At 39.4% G+C, this 20,983-nt stretch overlaps 1 protein-coding gene across 4 annotated transcripts in view; it reads right to left on the bottom strand.

Moving 5' to 3' along the window:
* The window catches only part of Srgap2 (SLIT-ROBO Rho GTPase activating protein 2), a 249,768-nt gene that overhangs the window by 121,500 nt on the left and 107,285 nt on the right, over nt 1–20,983 (bottom strand). The gene's annotated exons all lie outside the window — the stretch shown is intronic.

The following is a 20,983-nucleotide window of genomic DNA, read 5'->3' as shown; positions in this document are numbered from 1 at the left end:
GATAATGAGTATTTGGCACATGGCTGGTTCTTTACACACATTGTTTAACTTAAACACCACAACTATCTGATGAGATGGGTGTTATTAACAACACTGATGGAAAAGTGGACCAAAACAAAAACCCAACCAAACAAATAAAAAAATCTGATTAAACAACTTTCCTCCAGGTCACACAGCTAAAAAGTGGCAGTAGAGGAGTTCAAAAAGCACACCTATAATTGTAAAGAGTGCTCTTAACCACTCAAAAGAATCCTATCCAGGGTACTCAATCCCCTCTTGCTCCCTCTAATCAGTCTGTGAATGCAAAGAAAGGGAGTTGAGAGTGGCTTGGTCCATCAAGGCTCAAGGCAGATGGGCAACTGTGACTTGTAAAACTGAGAGTTCAACTTGGAATGTCCAGTTCCATAGTAATAACTACTAACACATAATTAGACCATATCTTCTTAGGTTTTACAACATACCAGACCAGCCAGGCTTGGTGGCACATGCCTATCATCTTAGCAACTCAGGAGACCCAGGCAGAAGGATCACAAGTTCAAAGCTGGCCTCAGTAACTCAGTGAGGCCCTAAGAAATTTAGTGAGACCCTTTCTCAAAATAAATGAATAAATAAATAAAAAGGGATGAGGATGTAGAGCAGTGGTAAAATGCCCCTGGGTTCAATTCCTGGTACCCAAAACAAAACAAAACAACAAGACCAGCATATATATATACACAAGACCAGCAAGTCAAATATCTGTCTAATATATCTAAAAAGTTGCTTCAAACCAAAGAACTTTAGAGTCTCATCTGAAACTGTTCTAAACTTGTCCTTTTCCCTACCCCAGGCATCACACATCCACAGACAAAATAACTTAACACTTACATGCCAATCACTGTGACATTATGTCAATTACCTTTCTAGGGAATTTTTAAGATTTCTATGGGAATTTTAAAATACACTAGCCAGAGGGAGAGATAAAAATCATTAATTCACTCCTAAAAATGTTTAGCATCTGGATAAAAAAAGGTCAACAGAAAACAATCCAAAAATCAAATAGTGAGAAATTTAAACACATGTATTCAATGTTTCCATTGCAAAGAACCTCTCAAATTGATTCCAAATCAGTTTAGTTAACAATATTCTAAAACAACAACAACAACAAAAAAAAAAAAAACACCAAAATCTACTTCACATTTTTATCAAGTGGTTTCTCTTGGCAAGATACCCACATCTTCGGGAAGCAAAGAATGTACCAGGCCATTACACTTGCTTTTTAAAATTAGGGCAGATCTCACAAGACCTTAAATTTACAACTGATTTCAAACTGCTTCTTATAGGAAAATGTGGGTTGGGAATCCATACTGTGCTTTATGCATGCAAACATGATGCTTTAATTCAATTCCACAAATGTGTAAATATTTGTATCTTAAATAAACAAGGTACACTATTAGGAGTGTCAGTGGTTATAAAGGCACCAATGTCCCAGTGCAGTGTGGAAAACAGAGAAAAACCTCTAGTAAGAATATTGGCGAGTTAAACAAAGAGCCAGCTAGCTCACAAACAGGGCACCACAGATCACAAGAGGCAGAAACCCATCCAAGGAAATCAAAGTCAATCATGAAAAAAGAATGCAAGATATACAGCCCCAGGCCTCCAATATGTATGTTTATATCCCCAAGCACCCTCAAAAGAAAGGATGAGCAAGCATGATGGGTGGGGGCTGGGGTGTAGCTCAGTGGGAGAGCTTGGCCTTGTAAGCCTGGTGATACATTGAAGGGGGAACTTTTTAAAATAAAATGCATTGTCACTTAAGACTATGAAGTGTACTGAGAACTTTTTTTTGGTGATGCTGGGAGGTGGAACTCAGGGCCTTGCTATCACATATAGTGCAACAGCTATTATGATTGATTGGGTTCACTGAGTAGGGGCTTTTAAATTGTGTTCTGAGAAACTCTGGAATTAACAGAGAATCACATTTCAACTAAAACTGTAAAACATTCATACAAATGAGCAATCCCATTAAAATGAACAAGGCCCCTGGACCCAGGTCCCCGACTTAGACAACACTGAAATGTCTCTTAGGCCACTAGGAGAGCTTCTATGTATGAAAGCCTCAGAACAAAGAATCACTGCATGCAATGGAACTTCTAAACAATATGCTATTAGTTCGAATGGATGTAGCTCTGCACAGGCTTATTTCTTTTTCATTTAAGCCTGTGTGTGCCTCCCTAGAAAAGACTGTACAGGTGAGCACATAACTCAACAATCAACCAAGTTCAACTATGTGTCACAGAAAGCTGACAATTGGGTTCATGGGAGATCATGGAGGGCTGGTGACAATCAATCTTCTCAATATCATATCATTTCATTATCAATTAACACAATGCTAATGATACATGTTGGGGCTTATCTAATTAATAGTTATGAAGGGGGATGGGAAGAGCTGGTAGGTAATGTTAGAGATTCATTTTTTTTTCTTTTGTACCACGATTGAGCCACATCCCCAGCCCTTTTTCTATTTTATTTAGAGACAGGGTCTCACTGAGTTGCTTAGAACCTCGCTAAATTGCTCAGGCTGATCTTAAACTCATGATCCTCCTGCCTTAGCCTCCCAAACCACTGGGATTACAGGTGTGCGCCATCGTGCCTGACAGTGATTCAATTTTAAAACAAAGATTGTTTTTTTCAAGCACCTGAATCAATTTAAAACTATCTTAAGATTATAACAACTCTGTGTGAGTAAGAATTTTCTTGGTAGTGAACAACTCAAACCAAAACCAGAAATAACTTGGATACTGAAACCGATACAAAAACTGTAATACTTATTCATAACTCTGATTTCAATATTTTTAGTTCATAAGCACAGCCTCATTGTTCACAGTGATTGACTCTGTAATAAGTGGTTTTTATAAATGTGTGCTTTAAAAGTAGGTCCAGTAAAGCGCTTGCCTACATGCACGAGGCCCTGGATTTAATCCCTGGTACTGCAAAAAAAAAAAAAAAATTCCACTGTTTTGATCTATTTCATATATTTAAGTTTTATGCAAGAATTTTGTTTTACAAAAGTAGTCTATGATTTAAACACACACACACACACACACACACATTAGAACTTGCCTGTTTCCTCTAGGGGTTCCCAAGCTTCCTTTTAGTTTTCAATATTTCAGGTTCTCTGAGTCTGTATGCTTTCTCAGACACACTCCTCCTTTCCACTGAGGTGTTTTAATTAATTCACTTATTTATTTTGGGGCGGCAGTGGGGTGGGAGAGGTGAAGATAATGTGGGGAAAGGGAAACGCAAATACACAGGCAATTTTCCCAGCCAACACAAACAAAGATGAAACACACTTCGAAACACACTTTGGGCTGCAAAATAAGCAAGTCAACGAGACGTGATTTCATAGGGAGCATATTAAGGCTCTGTGAGAGTGGTTTCCTGCTCTAGCAGCTTTGCAGCCTTATTTTATTTGGGGCCGCTGGAGCCAAGGGAACTTCGTTTGGTTGGGAGATTGAAATTTGTCTTTATATCTTTTCCATCTATCATTTGTTTGCACAGTGTCTTTGCTTTCCCCGCCCCCAGAGCCCCAGGTTGTGTAATACTTGGGCATTTAAAGCCAAGGGTCTGCATCCCTTAGGAATGTGCTGAACAGCTGCAAACCTCCTCAAACACTAATCCCTAAAAAGCAGACAAAATATCCAGAAGTATTTTTCTTACTTAAAAAAAAAATTCAGGGAGAAGATCAAGAAAACATCATACTGAACTGGAGAGGGGATGACTCCAGTCACAAGAAAGGGGACCCAGAAAGTCGCAAGGCGGCTGTGCATCTGCAGAAGGATTATCACTACAAATGCACTGGAACAGATAAACCTGCACAGCTGAATCATTAGTTTCAAAGACATTAGCCCAGCTTTTCTCTCTCAATTTAGACTACTTATGAATGTTCAACAAACTTAGCAACAATGCTCAAAGGGATTTCACTAAAATATCCAGAATGAAGAGCCAACTCCATAAACTTGGCCTACTGTATTCATACTTTCTCCTTTCCATATCCCTTCTGTTTGGTTTCACCTAAAACGTGGACATGTGTCTATCAGTGTACATCTAGCTCCTAAAGATCTTCAATGCATGACTATAAAATCCTGGAAGCTCTCCTAACCTAAGATGACATTTAACTCTGAATTGCTACATTCACGGCTCTGCAGATGGCACACGTGGCACAAGCCTGGCATTAATGGAAGGGTTGAGCTTCTACATTTGCTGTGGTGCAGTGGGTTCCTTCTGGGGCTAATGGTCTCTGACTTGTGCACTCTCAGGGGGGTCTGTGGATCGACTGAAATGATGGTTGCAAAAGGACTAGAGCAACATGAAAGAAAGCTCGACACAAATTGTGAGGAAATATTATTATTTTTATTTCCAAACAAACTAGGATTCAGTTTTCATCAATTTCCAACACACTCCTCACCCAGCCCTGGGCCAGGGCCAAGAGTGTAGCCTGCTGAAAATGCACAGCCCTCAGCAAATAATGGTTACGATAAGAAGGCAGCAACAGGCAATTAACAAAGCAGCTGTAAGTCTCTGGGAAGACGTGAGGGAGATACCAAGGGGAGAGCAGAATTCAATCTTCCACCGTCCTTTCCCTAAGGGACCAGGTGGAACGATCCGTCCTGCATCCCACAGTGGGTACTATGTGCTGAGGTTGACAGGAAGACATCCAAAAGGGAGCCCAGATTGCCAGAACCCTAGATGCCTCAGCAGCTTCCAGACCCCCACCACTGTCTCAGAATTCCTATCAAACCTGCCAGTCTGTAGAGAGCTGCCAAATATCAATGCATCTAAGAATAATAGAATTTCTCACTTTGAAAAATAGACATATCTGTGATGATAGACAAAACCCAAATGAGTTCAACACATCATTCAATATAAGTTATTAAGCATCCAATGAGGAGGAGGATTAAAAAAAATAAGGCGCATGCCTGATAAAAGAGATCATTTAGTGATGGTTGGATAGAAAGCTAGTGACGAGGAGGCTGGATTATTTTAACCTAAATTCCCTCCTGGCACCTTGATTAAAATGAAATGAACTGAGGCAGCCAAAGAGATTATTTTATTCAGATGAGTGTTATTAGCCTTTCTGGCTTATTTTCTCTATTATGCATTTTGCTGATGCTGACAGAAGCAGACGGGCTGGATAGAGAGGCAAAGCTGCAGCGGATTTATGGTCTGACAGTGCCATGCATAAAATCAGACCCTTGCTGACCCAGATAAGCCAGAGGATGGATTGGATTTGCTGGGGAAGGTGTTAAAAGAAGGAGAGGGAGAAATCCCCAAGGTAGAAACTGACTTGAAAAAGAATCTGCCTGTAAGGGCGACTGCTGGTTTTTTGACCCAGTAGTACAGTGGCAGCCTGGAGGCGTCTTTCAAAGACAAGAGGGTAGACAGGGGGCGGGCACACTCCTCTGGGCTTATCATAGCTCTTGCTTCAGCTTTGCCAGCAATGAGACCAGAGTCGGGAGAGTTCAGAGACAGAAAAAGTGCCAAAAGCAAAAATAATGTATTTTACGTATGGAGAAATGAGCTTTCAAGTTTTCAAGTTAGTACCACAAACTGCCTTCAGTAACCTAAACAGATGATTAGAAAGGATTCAAACAGTGGCATACCTACCTTACTCAAAATAGTCTAAATTGTTCCCTATAATCAAGTTTTGGGGGATTGCTGTATGGAAACAGGATTTTTGTGGCTCTGGATTAGTTCCACAGAGCTTAGCCACACCCTTTGGGGAATGATATGCTCAAGAGCTGGGAGCTTAGGATTCTACTTTGAAGTAGAGAACTGGACTAGCACCGTGTCCAACATCTGTTAAGTGCTTAATAACAATTTCCTGAATGATTATGGGACCAAGGTTCTTCTAGGTTAGGTCAGAGAACTAGGAATGGCCCTCAAATGGGAGGCACTATTGACTCTCACTGGAGTTGACTCAATTTATGACACAAGAGATTTTTCCTTCTCTTTGACCACCCCATGGCACCCTATCACAGGGGAGAGGAGGCAACTGGAGATTCTTCACACTACTCAAGACCTTAGATTCCATGAGACTGTAGTCTCAAGATTTGAATCTCTGCAATCCAAATTTCTTGCCTGGATTTTTGACATCTTATTGTCTAGACTCCTCTAAGTCCCTGATCTCATTTCGTTCATTTATTCAACAGATACTAATTGAGCACCTACTGTATACCAAACACTGTTCTGTGTACTAGGGATAAAAAGATAACCATTCTTCTATTTCTCCCATTGGAAACCTTTAGGATCAGAGATATGGCTTTCTTATTCCTGGACTGTCCGTCACCTGTAACCACATCCACTGGTGTGGATGAATCCATTGTGAAACCCTGACTTGGCTGACATAGAAGACCTGCCTGCTCACCAGGCCTCTGCATGGACCTTCCTTCATTTACACCCATGTCTTGGCATAAGCATTCTCAGAACTGCAGGGAAGAATAAACAAAGTGGCTATTAAACTCTCCTTGTATACTCTAGGCACAAACTAAATGCTGGAGGACAAGGTCTAAGCATTCAATTCCTGTGTGATCTGTAGAACGAAAGGCCTAGACAGTCACTTAGGAATTAAATACACACCTTAGAACCCCAATTCATTCAATGAAACTAAAACACCACAGCAAGAGGGAAAGCATCACAAAAGTATGATCGATGGCCAAGGAACATTAAAGTCAAACATGTTTCTTGGTTTAAAAAGAATCTATAACCATCTATATTACATTGACAGCTGGGTCCACATATTCCATAGAAAAACTTGTGAACAACTCTACAATTATATCTTCAGTTTTTTTCTTCTCTAGTTAATTAAGATGTCACCAGAAACCCCATGAGTAATTATAGAACATGACAAACATACAGAGAAAGAAGAAAGAAAAAAACATGCAGATGTGTTAGCAGATTTTTTAAATAAATGAAACCTTGGAAGATGACTGAGGCAGACAGTCTGGCTCAACCCTGGTAATTCATTCTAGAGAAATAAATACCTGTCAGTGCCAAAGTGAAATGACGTCACTCAGAAATCCACACATTTATTTTCAAAGCAGTAAACACCCCCTTAGGAGCAGGCATCTCCCTGGCACCAGGCATGAGAAGAGAAGTTTGATCTACAGCCAGTAACTCCTCCTGGCTAGCAATTCAGTACTTAAATTTGCCAAGTGCCAACAAGCCACTGGGAAGAAAGGGCATCCATAAGGGTGTCTCCCCCTCTTGTTCCTGGGACAATAAGTCCCTTTACAGGGCTCATGACAGCAACGAAGAAAATAGAGCTCCTGTATAACTACAGAGCTAAACAGAATAAACCTCCATAGTCATCAGATGAGCTGTGTGCATCATTACCACTTCTCATATGTTATTTTAATATTTATCTTGCCTTTATTGGAAGGAAGTCTCTTGAGGATAGGGTATATTTTGGAATGTTCAATAAACACCTATAACCAAGAATCAGATTGACTAATAACCGGATGCCAGAGCCACACAGAAATCCTATAAGTGTTGAGCACAGTAAGACTACGATTCACTTAATGAATAGTTAGTTCTTATCTTCAGTCTCCATCTACCTTGCCTAATCAACTGCTCCAGCAGGAATCTTGTGCTCACTCTCTGGGTGGTTGTTGAGTGACCAAATTTATATGCCCATTGGCTTGTGTGCTCGGAACTACAGCATATTATTAACCAGGTTGATATTTTATTGGCAAAATTTAAAGGGTTGGGTGATGTAAGAGATGCCCTACTCAATTTCAGGTTAGTGGGTCAAATTATTGAGTTCAGGTCCTTAAGGAATCTGGATGAACAATGAACCCCATTATAGCAGGCGCTAAAGCACCTTAACCTATACTTAAGACCCAGATTCAGTTCTGCTATTTACTAGCCAAGTAATTTTGGATAAGTAGCAAATGTATTCTGGGTCTCAAATTTCCCTTATCTGTTTAAAAATATAAATGGGGACAGCAGACCTGACCTGCCTGACTCATCTGATCAGTGAGGATCAAGTCAAACAAGGTGATGTCCACAAAAAACTTTAGAGACAGGAAGTGTTCTCCAACTATAAATCAATATCATCATCATTTCTAATTATTGTAACAACTAATACTATTTCCCAACAGCCCACACAATGAATTTACACCCACAAAACAAAGTAGCTAGAGTCTTTACAAACACACCCCAAAATTCCCAAAATTACTCAATTTGACAATGAACTTGTTTATAAATTTCCTACTTCTTCAGTGCACTAAATGGGAATATATTTTGCTTCTCTTAACTTATCACCTGATTCTCTGGAAATTCCCAAACTCAGTAATATCTGCTGTGCCTAACCTAATTGAGACATGAAAGAATTTTAAACTGCAAAGCCAGAGGGTATAAAAAATAGAATCATGGAATTTCAGAGCTAGCAGAGACTTTCAAAATGGTTCAGAGTCTAGACGAAACCTATCATTTTCTAAGTGAGGAGACTGAGACTCAGGGAACCTGAGGTCACATAGATAGTGGTGGAGCAAAGCAAGCACCCAGGTCTCCTGACTAGCAAATGTTTTCTTATTTCATTGTGGTGGTTGTTATATTTCAACCAGAAACCCCTCACCATCTACAAAGGCCTGGTGCTGCAGGAGTTAACGGAAGGTGTTCAGAGCCCCAGAGCACACAGCTATTCTAAGACAACACATAACAGGAATACCAAGGGTCCATGAACTCAGAGGGAGCAAAGTCGCTGGTGCCTAAAGGCGCCGGAAAGCATGTTGACACACTGCATGTGGTTACACATGAAAGGCAAGTGCAGAGGAAAAGCAGTTTTGAATCCCACCCTATTCTAATTTGGGACTGGCTTTGGGCACCTACTAGGCTGTGCCACACCCCAGCCACTCTGTAAAATGACCCTTCATTCTCTATTCTGCGGCCTCAGTTAACCCCTTATCTACCTTAATAAGAGCCACGACAGACATTTAAAAGAGAACTATCAAGAAATATGAAGTAGAATGATATATTCCATGTTTGTATAAATGTCAAAATATACTTAATGTCATGTATAACTAAAAAGAATAAATAAATATAAAATAAACATATAAAAAAGAAATATTAAGATCCGGGAGTTGGCATGGATGAGTCTGTAATGAGAGGATTCCTGGCCTGGATTTGGATGATCCCCAATACCACTTACCATCTTGAGGCAAGTATGAGATAGAAGCCTTAAATAGCCAGGCTCCTAAGCTCAAAAGACAGCAGTTTCTCAAAGTATGAGTCTTCAGGACCCCAAATCACACTGCATCAGAATGACTAGAGTGTTTGTTTAAATGTGGATTCTCATGCTCCTTAACAGAGATTACAATTCACCAGAGCAATGTCCAGAAATCTGCCTTTTAAAGAAGCAGCCCAGGCAGTTTTATATATGCTCCAAATTTAAAAACTGATGCTCTAAAAATGATGTTGTTCAAATTGTAGGATACAACACAATAATGGAGTTTTGTTTTTTTTTTTTTAAATCAATTTACTGGCTGAGGTTGTGGCTCAGTGGTACAGCACTTGCCTGGCATGCGGAGGGCACTGGGTTCGATCCTCAGCACCACATAAAAATGAAATGAAGGTATTGTGCTACCTACAAGTAAAAATTATATTTTGAAAATCAATTGACAACTAGCATTTCTCAAAAAATGAAATATAAAAGTGGAACAGAACGAAAGAATGAAGTAGAAATATCAGAGTATATCACAAAGAGTAAAAATAAGTACTGTTTTGTAAAAGTGGTATTCTCAGTTATTTATTTAATAATGCAAATACTTGTGTATGTGTGCATTCTAGCCTACAGATTCACAATCAAAAATGGTCCTAAATTCTAAGAGATAATTATACACTTCAGACCCTTTTGAGAATCTGAGGATTTTCTTCCAAGTATTTTCTCCCAAAGAAAGAAGGAAAGGAGAAAGGGACGAAAATGTATATAGGAGGAAGGTATAAATGGAGGAATGTATAAATGAATAAAGGGAGGAAATGTGAATCCATTTCTTTGCCTACATATACATAAACATCACAATTTACATATAAGTCAAGGGATCCATAAACTTCTGGAAGCCCATCCCCTGGGGACTTCTCTGGAAGACAGTTCTTACAGTGTCTAGTACTCTGGTTTTAGTGGGCACTCAATAATTACTAGCCTATGCCAATATCTTCCTCCTGATGGTTATAAATGATCATCAATATCCTTGTTATGCACCTGTAAGGTAAGTGGCCCCACCATGTTGGTTCTCTTCCTCTCATATTTAGGGTGACCATAAATGCTGAGTTCAACAGTGTTCTTCAGAACATCTGGAGAAAACCCTTGGTAAATTCCAAGAATGGGAATTTTGGAATTAATGTGTATGCAGCAATGTTGCTGCTTCCCAAGGAACACACTCCTTGCCTATGGGGAATGTCTATATGCTCCCTACAAGGATAGGTAGTGGGAATGGCACTTTTTTTTTTTTTAAATTCTGATCAGTAAAACCAATAGAGGACCATCAACTTTATTCTCAAGTGGGTGAGTTATTTGCCCAATGACACAGAAGCTAAGTCCCACCTTCTCTATATGACCAAAAAGGATATAAATCCCTTAGTTCTCTGTGGAGGATTCACACAGGGCATAGACAATTAGAAAGACATCAACAACTCCAGCTTGATTTTCTTCCCCCACTAATATTTATTGTATTTCAATTTTTTCCAGTACAACCTAAAATATAAAGTACAATTTTGAAAATTGTGTTCTGCTTGTATGCATGTCAATATGATAAATCCTTAAATTCCTTGGTAAAGAGGTTTCTGCATTTGTAATATTCATCAATATGACAACATGGCTGTAACATTTTAAATGGTTTCCCTGTATCCAAACTTACTATTCCCCAATCATCTTTCCTACATTACTGTGTGGAACTTTTCTATGCTTTTACATGTGTAATACATTTAAGTCCAGGTTTGTCTGTACTGCAGGAAGGATTCTCATGATCTGCGCCTGCTCATCTTTCTACCCTTGATATTTTTCTCATTCTCCTTTTTTGTCATATCAACACAAACTACTTTTAATTCTATGCCAAAATGCTGTTTGAATCCATTTCTTTGCATACATACCTTTCCCTCTTTCTGAAATACTGCCCTTGAATCTTTGCTAATATAACTCTTTGTTTGCTAATATAACTCTGTTTTTTGGAAATCCAGTTCAGATGTAACTTCCTCTAAATTATTCTTTTTAAAAATTTATTTCAATTAGGTATATATGACAGCAGAGTACCACCTCATTGGTTAAACCTATCAACACATAGAGTTAAATAGGGATAAAAGTTTTAGAAACCAGCCTTTGCCAAGGGAGGCATACAAAGAAGTGATATAAAGGGACAAGGTATATGGAGAAGGGGATGGGGTGAATAGAGGAATGGAGGGGGAAGACACAGACTCAAACCTCAAAACTATTCTAAAATTTCCTGATGCTTTTCAGTAATTTGTTTTCATGCAATGGAAATTGGCACAGAATCTAGGAAGCTTTGGGCCCATCTGTTTTTGAACTTAAGCTGTAGGCAAGATTCAGAACAGCTGGAATTAGCAGCACTGACCAGGTTATATGTGTCTAGAGGAAAGAGAAATAAAATGAGTGAGTGGGAGATGGAGTATGAAGGATAAGCGGGGAATCTGGAAGCCATTCCCAGACAGAAAGGAGAAGACGGCCAGGTCAGAATTGATATAAAGGAGTTTTAGAAGGGTCAAAGCATCTGAGTAAATAAAGTCAACCAATGAAATAGCAGGGTGTCAGAACAGGGAGACAGAAAACAGTCTAGTAACAGGTCTAACATTCTGCAAGGTTGGATGTCCGTGAACAATGCCCTAGGACTTCACCCCAAGGGAACAGACCAAGATCATCCAAAGGTCTTAAGTCAGCATGTTACAAAAGTGGAAACAGTCTGCCCAATCATAGCCCAGGGCTGACATGACAGCTGGATCCTGGGTTCCCTAAATGCAAAGGAGTGATCACCAGAATGGCAGGGAGAATGTGAGAAAGTAGACAACTTGGTAGAAATGGGCAAGGGTTCTCACTTGCAGCATGATTTGCCCAGAGTTAGGGTTGACCCAGGAACAAGGGGAAATGTCTATAGGAGGGTCTGCAGAGCACATTCCTCATCTGGCCTATGATCCCAGCACTGACTTCTGTTAATGCCCTGATTTAATTTGTGGATAAGCAGGTCCCTCACTTCTCCTGAGGCCAATCTCTAGTCAATAGAATGGATTAGGCAAAAGCTTGTTCTGGAAGGAAAAAAATAAATAAATACAAATAAATAAACCAAATTGTACTTCAAACAGATATTATAGCAGCCAGGCATACAATACATACACCTTGGAATCCCAGTGACTGGAAAGGCTCAGGCAGGAGGATCTCAAATTCAAGCAAACCCACCTGAGCAACTTAGCAAGACCCAGTTTTGAAATAAAATTAAAAGAACTGGGGATTTAACTCAGAGGTAGAACATTCCTGGATTTGATTCCCAGGATGGATGGATGAATGGGTGGATGGATGGATAGATAGAAAGAAAGAACAAGCAAGCCAAACTGAACTTCTGGGGTTTAGAAAGACCTTATGAACTAACTTTTGAACACTGTTTTCTCCCTCAAGGTTGAAAACAAAAATTACTATAAACCAGTATTAAAATCCATAAGTTTTTTCCAGAGGCATAGGTTAGCAAGTTTGAAACTATGCTCTATACAGTCTAAGACTAAGCAACTAATTGAAAATATTATGCATAAGAGGAGACTTTTTCTCACTGTTCAGAAAACAGTTACAAACATGGAAAGGGGAGAAAATTAAATGTAACATGGCATTTGAGTGAAATCAAAGATATTTTGTGAACTCACAGGTTTTAATATTTATAAATACAGTATCTGAATTAATGATGGTTCAACTTATTGGGATTTTTTTGACTTCACAGTGGTATGAGAGCAATATACATTCAGTTGAAACTATACTTTAAATTCTGAATTTTGATCTTTTTGCAGGCTAGCTTTATGTGATATATTATTATGTGATATAATTCTCTGTGGTGATTCTGGACAGCAGCAGAGAGCCGTCATTCCTTGTCAGCCATGAGAGATCATGAGTACAAACAACAGATATTCCACAGTGTACTCGGTTGCTAAGTGATGATATTCAGTAAGTTGGATGCACTAAATGTAGTTTTGACTTATTTTCAGTTTACCATGGGTTTATCAGGGTGGAATTCCATCTAAGTTGAGGAGCACATATATATAGATAGAAAGAGATGTGGGCATAGAAGTACATGGGGCAGGGGTATGCATACATCTAACTACTACCTGTCTGCTGAGAGGGGCTAAAAGTAATAGTAGTCCAGTAACAAATAACACACTCAGCACCCATAGTTTCTAAATACCCTACCACACAAAAGCAACCAAAGCTCTCTGAAAAAAAGGCTGACTCCAGAGCCAAAGCAAGAAAAGTACAAGATGAACTTGGAACATCTTGTGCTAGAAATTAAGGAAGTACTCAAAGAAATGACATGACTCATGTCAAAAGGACTTGGGAGCCATCTTGATGGGACACCAGTGAGCAAATCTGGAACCATATGAATATTAAAGTAAATAAAGATGGTAAAGGATTACAGCCTGTTGAATAAAATAAAATTCACAAGTTCACATTGATAGAAACAACCAACCAGGACCCCCCCCCCCAAAAAAATGGGGGTGATGGGAAATCTCTTTTTTACTATAAAATTCCAATTGATAAATGTAGAAGGAATGATGATAACTGGAAAAATGACTATTTGGTAACCACTGTAATAATACTTGACTCAAACAAGGATTATCAATGGATGCTAAAACGAGGGAAGTGAAGGGCTTTACAGTACCTGGTATTCACACATGGTCTCAAAGTATCTCTCCACAATATATGCTTAATTTACAAAGCACAGAACAGAATTGACTTTTCAGTGAAGCAACCTGGTAGATCCCACTTTTAGCCAAATGGTCAAAGTTAACATCACCAGTAATAGGAGAAATCATCAGCAATGAGTTCTACTAGGCTGCACTTACAAGCCTAAGAAATGACCCCCATGGCTTCCTGCCAGACGTCTACAACCTAAATCTTATCATAAGGTAATATTAATAATTAATAGAAATATCAAATTTAGGGACACATAAAATAATTGGGCTGAGTGCTCCAAAAAATGTCAGTGTCATGAAATACAAAGGAAAATTTGAAAATCACTGCACATTAAAGGAACCTAAAAACAACTGAATGAATTGCATAATCTTGAATCTTCCTTTGCCTCAAAAGATGCTTTTGAAACAACTGGAAAAATATGTATGTCTATGAATTAGACAATATTATTGTGCCAATCTTCATGTCCTTATTTTGATAACAGAAACGTGACTTTATAAGAAAATATCCTTCTTTTTGGTAAATACATACATATGTACGGATGTAAGGGCAATCATGTCTGCAACGTACAAGCATTGCAAAAAAACAAAATAAGTCTGTGGGTCGTGTATATAGAGAAAAGTATAAAGCAAATGCAGTGATATGTTAACATTTGGGGGCAATTTGTAAAATGGCATATGAAAATTCTTTGTACTATTGAAATTTTTCTGTAAGTCTACAATTGTGTTAAAATTTAAAGCAAATTTTTATTTGAAAGATTCTCTTCCGGAGGAAAAGGAAGTCATTTCCCCCATTTCTCTTTAACAATAAGTATATGCTACTTTATGTTCTTTTTTATTTAAACCTCTGTATTCCACATGACACCAGGAGCCTCCTGAGGGCAGGGCTTGGTCCTCTCTATGACCCCAGAACCTGAGCAGAACCTGTTGGTCATAGTTGAAGATGAGAATGAAGTTCAGTATTTATTACTAAATCTCATGTACTACAAGTGACTACAAGCGTCAATCAACAATTCTGGTTCTTTGACCTTGAACTCTTATGGATTATCAGAACACACACACATACAGGCACAAATTGAAACTATTTTACTTTAAATAGCAACCTTCATGAACTAGAATTATGGCTTCTTCTTCAGCGTATATTTAATTCCTAGCACACCTATAGCATAGAATAGATGTTCAATAAATGTTTGCTGAGGGCTGGGGATTTAACTCAGTGATAGAGAACTTGCCTAGCATGTGTAAGGCCCTGGGTTCAATCCCCAGCATGGGGGGAAAAAAAGTTTGCTGAATGATCTCACACATCAGGATTGGTGTTCACTAACTTTCCACACTAATGGGCAAAATGACTAGGAGTAGATTTGTTTTCCAAAGGAGTAATAATATAAAGATGTTCTTAGCCTCCAAAACAATAAATGATTTTATCAGAGATGTTCAAACCAGTTGTTTCTGGCTAATTTGAGTGAAATGAAAATTTGCTCAGACCTGATTAATTATCCCCCACCCCTCATTTGATTAAAGGCAACAATCACAAAGTTTTCTTTAATTTAGTACCAAGGAAGCCTACTAAAGATATATTACATAGGTATTTTTCATTATGGCTTCCCTAACTATGTTGCAAAGTGTACATTTCCTAAACGCTCATCATCTGGCTGGAAACTCAATATATGGCTTAGAGTCTGGGGATGAAGATAAAGAAGAAGCAGTATTCAGGATGGCAGTGTGGCTCAATGGTTGAGCACCTGCTTAGTATGCACAAATCTATGGGTCTGAGCCCCAGCATCACTTAAAAATTGTTAATTAAAAAAAAATAGAAGGGAGAGAGGAAAAAGGGATAGCACTTTTAGGAAATTTTTATTAGCCATACTATACTGAGCTACCTCCAATTAATGAAGTAATGGCATAATTGACATTTAGTAAACACAAGGCTTAAAATCCAACACAAAGCCCGTAACAATATCTCATAATCAGAATATCATAAGAACCTGGACTTCTTTGGGAGGTGCTGATAAAAGAGACTATGTTACGCACCTGCATGCATATGTGTTTGGGACTCTGTGATGAGGAAGGCTCATATTTCCACACATTACCAGACATCTGATTTAGAACATGTACAAAAGCGGGAGCAGGAGGGAAGGAGTCCAGGAAGTCAATACACCTTAGAAGCTTGGCGTGTCTTTACTGTGCCTGCCTCCCTGGGGTCCCTTCGCTTTCCATTCAGAGTCCACTCTATAGCCTGTGCTTTGTTTCCAAGGAAGTCTGCGAGAGGCATCATTTCCACCTGTACACTGCCCCAATCCTGTACAACTTCCTCCTTTTGATAAATCCCCTAGATGCTGCCTATAAATTCAAAGAATTTCAAACATCAACAGAAACCCCTATCCTTAGCCCCAGAACTTCGTTCTGAACAGCTGTTGTTTACGAGGGTTCAGACTGAGAGCTGCCAGACTTGCTCTGCAACCTCGACTTCAGCTCAAGGCTGCCAGAGAGATGTCTGAATTTCATGCAAGGATGCCCTGTCTCCACTGCTTAAGCAGAAATTGGCAAACACAGCTCAGCATCCTCAATGATAATCCTAGTTTGTTTGATTCATTTTCTAATCCGGGTTCTTTCACCAGCTGTACCCAAAATATGTTAGGAAGCAGATCTGGGGCTGATTCATCCTCCCTGAATTGAAAACCTCAGGAGCAATGACAGGAGGGAGGTAGAAGCAGGAGCTAGCAGAAAAAAAAAAAATGATCCTGAAAAATCCAAACCTTACTTTTTCTCATTCTCCCTAAATCCTTCATTAACACTGAGCCCTTCCCATATGACTCTATTTCTCCTCACAGCGTGATACTTTGGTGCAGTGTAAGAATTAGATATTAAAGTCTTTACTTCAATTAACAGGGGACCAAATCTAATTGAGAACATCAACCGTGCTATCTTTTATCTTTCCGATTGAGCCAAGCATGAGTTCTTCCTGAGGACTCCACCTTCCCTGGCTTCCCAGGAATTACTGGAACCTCTTTTAAATGGGGTCCTATTTTTAGATTCATGTGCGCCTGTATTCTTATTATTCTCTCTCAGCCTGCCTGATTTTTCCCATTTCAATGACAAAAGTCTGTACAGAAGAGACAGTATTCTCCTCTTATCTTCTAAACCCTCCCACTCAAAACAGTCAGCTCCCAATAAGATGACATGCTTTGGCCTCTAAAAAAGAACTAAATCAAAGACAATTCATTTAATTGGCCACAAATTCCTAAGAATTAAAGACTCCAAGAACCAGCCACACATTGCTTCCGGTGTCTGTCATAGAATTATTATGGGGCTCACAGGAGCAGAGAAAATGAATACTATACACTCCCCACACCCCAGCACAAAGGACATGCTCAACACTATCTTTACACCATGGAGCTGAAAGCCTGCTGGCATTCTACTGCCAGATCCTAGGAGACACAGGAAGCCTCAGGAGTCCCCAACATCCTCCCAATTGCTCATAAAAGCATGTTTTGCTTCTGCAATTCCTTCAACATTCCCTAACCTAAAATGATGAGATAAGGCCACTTGTGCAGAAGCTTGGGAGCTTTTGTTTGGCCTCATGAAACCAACAACCCAGTATTTCACATTCTGTTGTGCCCATGGGTGAGGCTTATACTACAGTGGCCTGCTGATCTCAATGGCAGACATTACAGGAGGCTCAACAGGACTGGCCTTCTTTGACTGAGTTGTACTATATCTTTATATAAACACCACCAATTTGGCAAGAGGGCTAACTATTGATTCCAAGAGGACAAGGAAACCAGAGGGTGGCTGTATGACAAATTTCCCCCTTTTGATAATAATGAGGCTAAATTAAAAGTAACATACCAGAAATACCAGAGTTGAACTATATGACACCTTGAAAGACAAAATATACAACTGCTGAGTTTTTAATAGGGACTGGCATATAATTATTTAGAGTCACAAAATTGAGTATGACCTGTCCAAGGGATCCGTACCATAAAATTCAGGAGAGTGGATGAGTTTGTCATTCCAATGGGCCCACAGGGGTCTCTAAGAAAAATGGAGATGGACATATTACCTAGCCAGGCTTAGGAAAGGTTAACTCTAAACTGAAAATAACTAATGAATCTAATGTTTTACCTACCTTAGCTATGCTCATTCTCTACTCCTGGGGATGAGAGTAAGTATTGCTACTATGTACATTTACCAAGTGCCAAGTGCTGTCCTAAGGTTTTCACATACATTAATCCACTTAATCAGCATAAAAACCCCGTGAGGCAGGTTCTGTTATTATCATCAATTTGCAAATGAAGAAACTGAGGTGATAAAGAACCTTCATCTGCAGTAACATAGTAAGTATTGAAATCTAGGATCATGAACCTAAGAAATCTGGTTCCAGAAACTGTGACCTTAACTATCATGCTACTCCTTTCAGTATTGATTTTTTTTTTTTTTTTTAATACCAGGGATTGAAACTAGAGGTGTTTAACCACTGAACCATATTCCCATCCCTTTTTATTTTTTATTTTCAGACAGGGTCTCACTAAGTTGCTAAGTTGCTGAGGCTGGCCTAGAACTTACGATCCTCCTGCCTCAGCCTCCTGACATTCCACTGCCAGATCTTAGGAGACACAGAAAGCCTCATGAGTTCCCAACATCCTCCCAATTGCTCATAAAAGCATGTTTTGCTTCTTCCTGGCCTTCTATCATTCCCTAACCTAAAATGATGAGATGAGGCTACTGGCATAAAGCCTCTGGGATTACAGGCATGAGTCACCAAGCCCGGCTCACAGTGTTGATATATCAGCTACCTTTTATTCAGTGTCTATTAAGTTATAGGGATCAGACTGATGCTTTACATACATGATATCTAATTCTTAGCATGACATTTCAAGGTAAGTATTACTATCCACATTTCATAGATGAGAAAACAGAGGCTTAAGGCAACACACTCAAGGTCACACAGCTATGAGTGGAAGAGACAGGTTTCAGACTCAAGTCTGTCTGGCTCAAAACTCTGAGCTCTTTCTACTAAGTCACGAAGTTTCCCAAGGAGCTTTCAACTGGATCTTTCTTTGTTCTAAAGACTGTCTACCACCCTGTACTGCTGATCCACAAACTGTTTTCTTGCGTGTCTTTCCTCTGACTTTTTACCCATGTGTGAGGAGCCCTCCCAACTCTTCCTTCAAAAAAGACCCAACCACCACCAAAGGTTCTATGCAGCCTGGGCCAGTGAAAAACACACCAAGGGACCGTTTGTTAGTTTCTCAATAAGAGTAGGTTGAGCCACGGGGAAGGGAGGCCAAACCTTGTTCAATTCCAGATGTTACATCTGGGCAAAACCCTCCCAGAGGGAACAAACAGCTTCCAAATATGTCCAAAATGAATGAATGACACACTGGACCCAGCAAGTCAGGGGTTCTCCTTTCTGGTAATTTCATGCTTCTTCTTACTTCTCCTCTTAAGGTCATCCCATACTCAAAAAGAGGAACTTTCTGGTCTTCCACCCTGTTCTGATTTGCAACCACAGCTATAACATTCTCCATAGCCAATTGACTCTGTGCTTTTCAACCCAGAGCTATCCCGTGAGACTGGTGAACAACTCTGAACTCAACTCCAGAGAAGGAATCCATCAGCAGTAGGTGTCATAAATGCTGATACTGTGCAAGTTCAAATACTGGGCCTAAGGCCAAGAACATGGACTCTACAATAATTTCTCTTTAATTAATTGTGGCTAACCTCCCACTGAAAGGAGTATTGCAGGTTGAATGTCTACAAGATTCTTGAGATAGCTAAGTCCTGTTCCCCCAAATCCCAACAATAATACAACTCATGAACAAATAATTAAGCAGATTTATTTTTCATTGTACCCCCTTAATATACTGTTAATTTAAAATTGATGAGAATAGGACATTATCTTGTTCTTTCTATTCCCAGAACCTAGATCGATATCTAGTACATAATTAGGTCCCAAAAATGTGTGCTGAATAAATCACTATAAATATATATGTTTTTAAATTCCTCTCTACTCTCTGAAATCTGAATAAAACTGACAATACAAAGGAAATCTCCCCCTTTTTCTTTCTGAGTTTCTTCACTGTTGGAAATTACAAACATTTTCAGTCTCAAATATCACCTCTTTAAAACTACCCAAATCTCTTCCAACAATCCTGACCTCTCTTTAAGCACTGCATATAGCTGTTCATTTTCTGTCAATTACTAAAAACACTTGCTTCAATATCCTCCATGCATTTTAAAACTTAACTTCCAAAAACCAAATTTCTCATATCCTAGTCCTTCAAAACCGATTCCTTCTTCTCACTTCTGTATTTCTGTTAAGGTACCATTAATTTACTAGGCACTAAAATCTAAAAATAAATTCCCTGGATCTCTTTCTTTTGTGTTTCTAAGCTCACTGAAATCTGAATCCCATCAGTCAGCAATTCCTGGAGGTGCTTCCTACACCAGGTGCTGTCCATCTGTCTCTAGACTGTAAGCTCCAGGAGTGCAGAGAGCAGTATCTGTCTTGCCTGGCATGTGTCTGGCACAGGGTCAGAGCATAATACATATTCACTAAGAGGACGGAAGGATAAATTCCTATTCTTTCCATTCCTACCATCCTACCCTAATTTAGATCCTTATTATCTACTGCCATAACTGGTTTTCCTGTCTCAAATTTCTTGTCACTTAACAAACTATCACCAGGTTAATCTTCCTTAAGCAGAGTTCATACCTAAGCCTGGACAATAAGTTATTCAAAGTTTCAATGCTTTCCGGTGTCCACGACATAGGACCAGATCTCTCGGTCAAGAGCCAGGGCTTTGCATGATGTACCTCCCTGTGCCCAATTCCTCCATATCCACTTGTACCCCAGCCAAACCAGTGTAGTCCTAATACCCCAAAGAGCTGTGAATTTTCCTCCAGCTGTGCCCCTTGTGTCCAGAACAACTTCCCCTGCCTTTCTTTCCATCTATCAAGATCCTGTTCTCATGAAAATTGAAGGGAGATCTGAGGAATAGAAGAAAGGGATGAAGGGGAAGGAGGACACTGTTTCTCACTGTTTCTC

This window comes from Marmota monax, unplaced genomic scaffold (genome assembly GCF_021218885.2).
Source record: "Marmota monax isolate L192 unplaced genomic scaffold, Marmota_monax_Labrador192_F-V1.1 WCK01_AAM20220418_F8-fsc00105, whole genome shotgun sequence".
In the NCBI taxonomy this organism is placed as follows: Eukaryota; Metazoa; Chordata; class Mammalia; order Rodentia; family Sciuridae; genus Marmota; species Marmota monax.
This window is presented reverse-complemented; position numbering and strand designations above follow the sequence as displayed.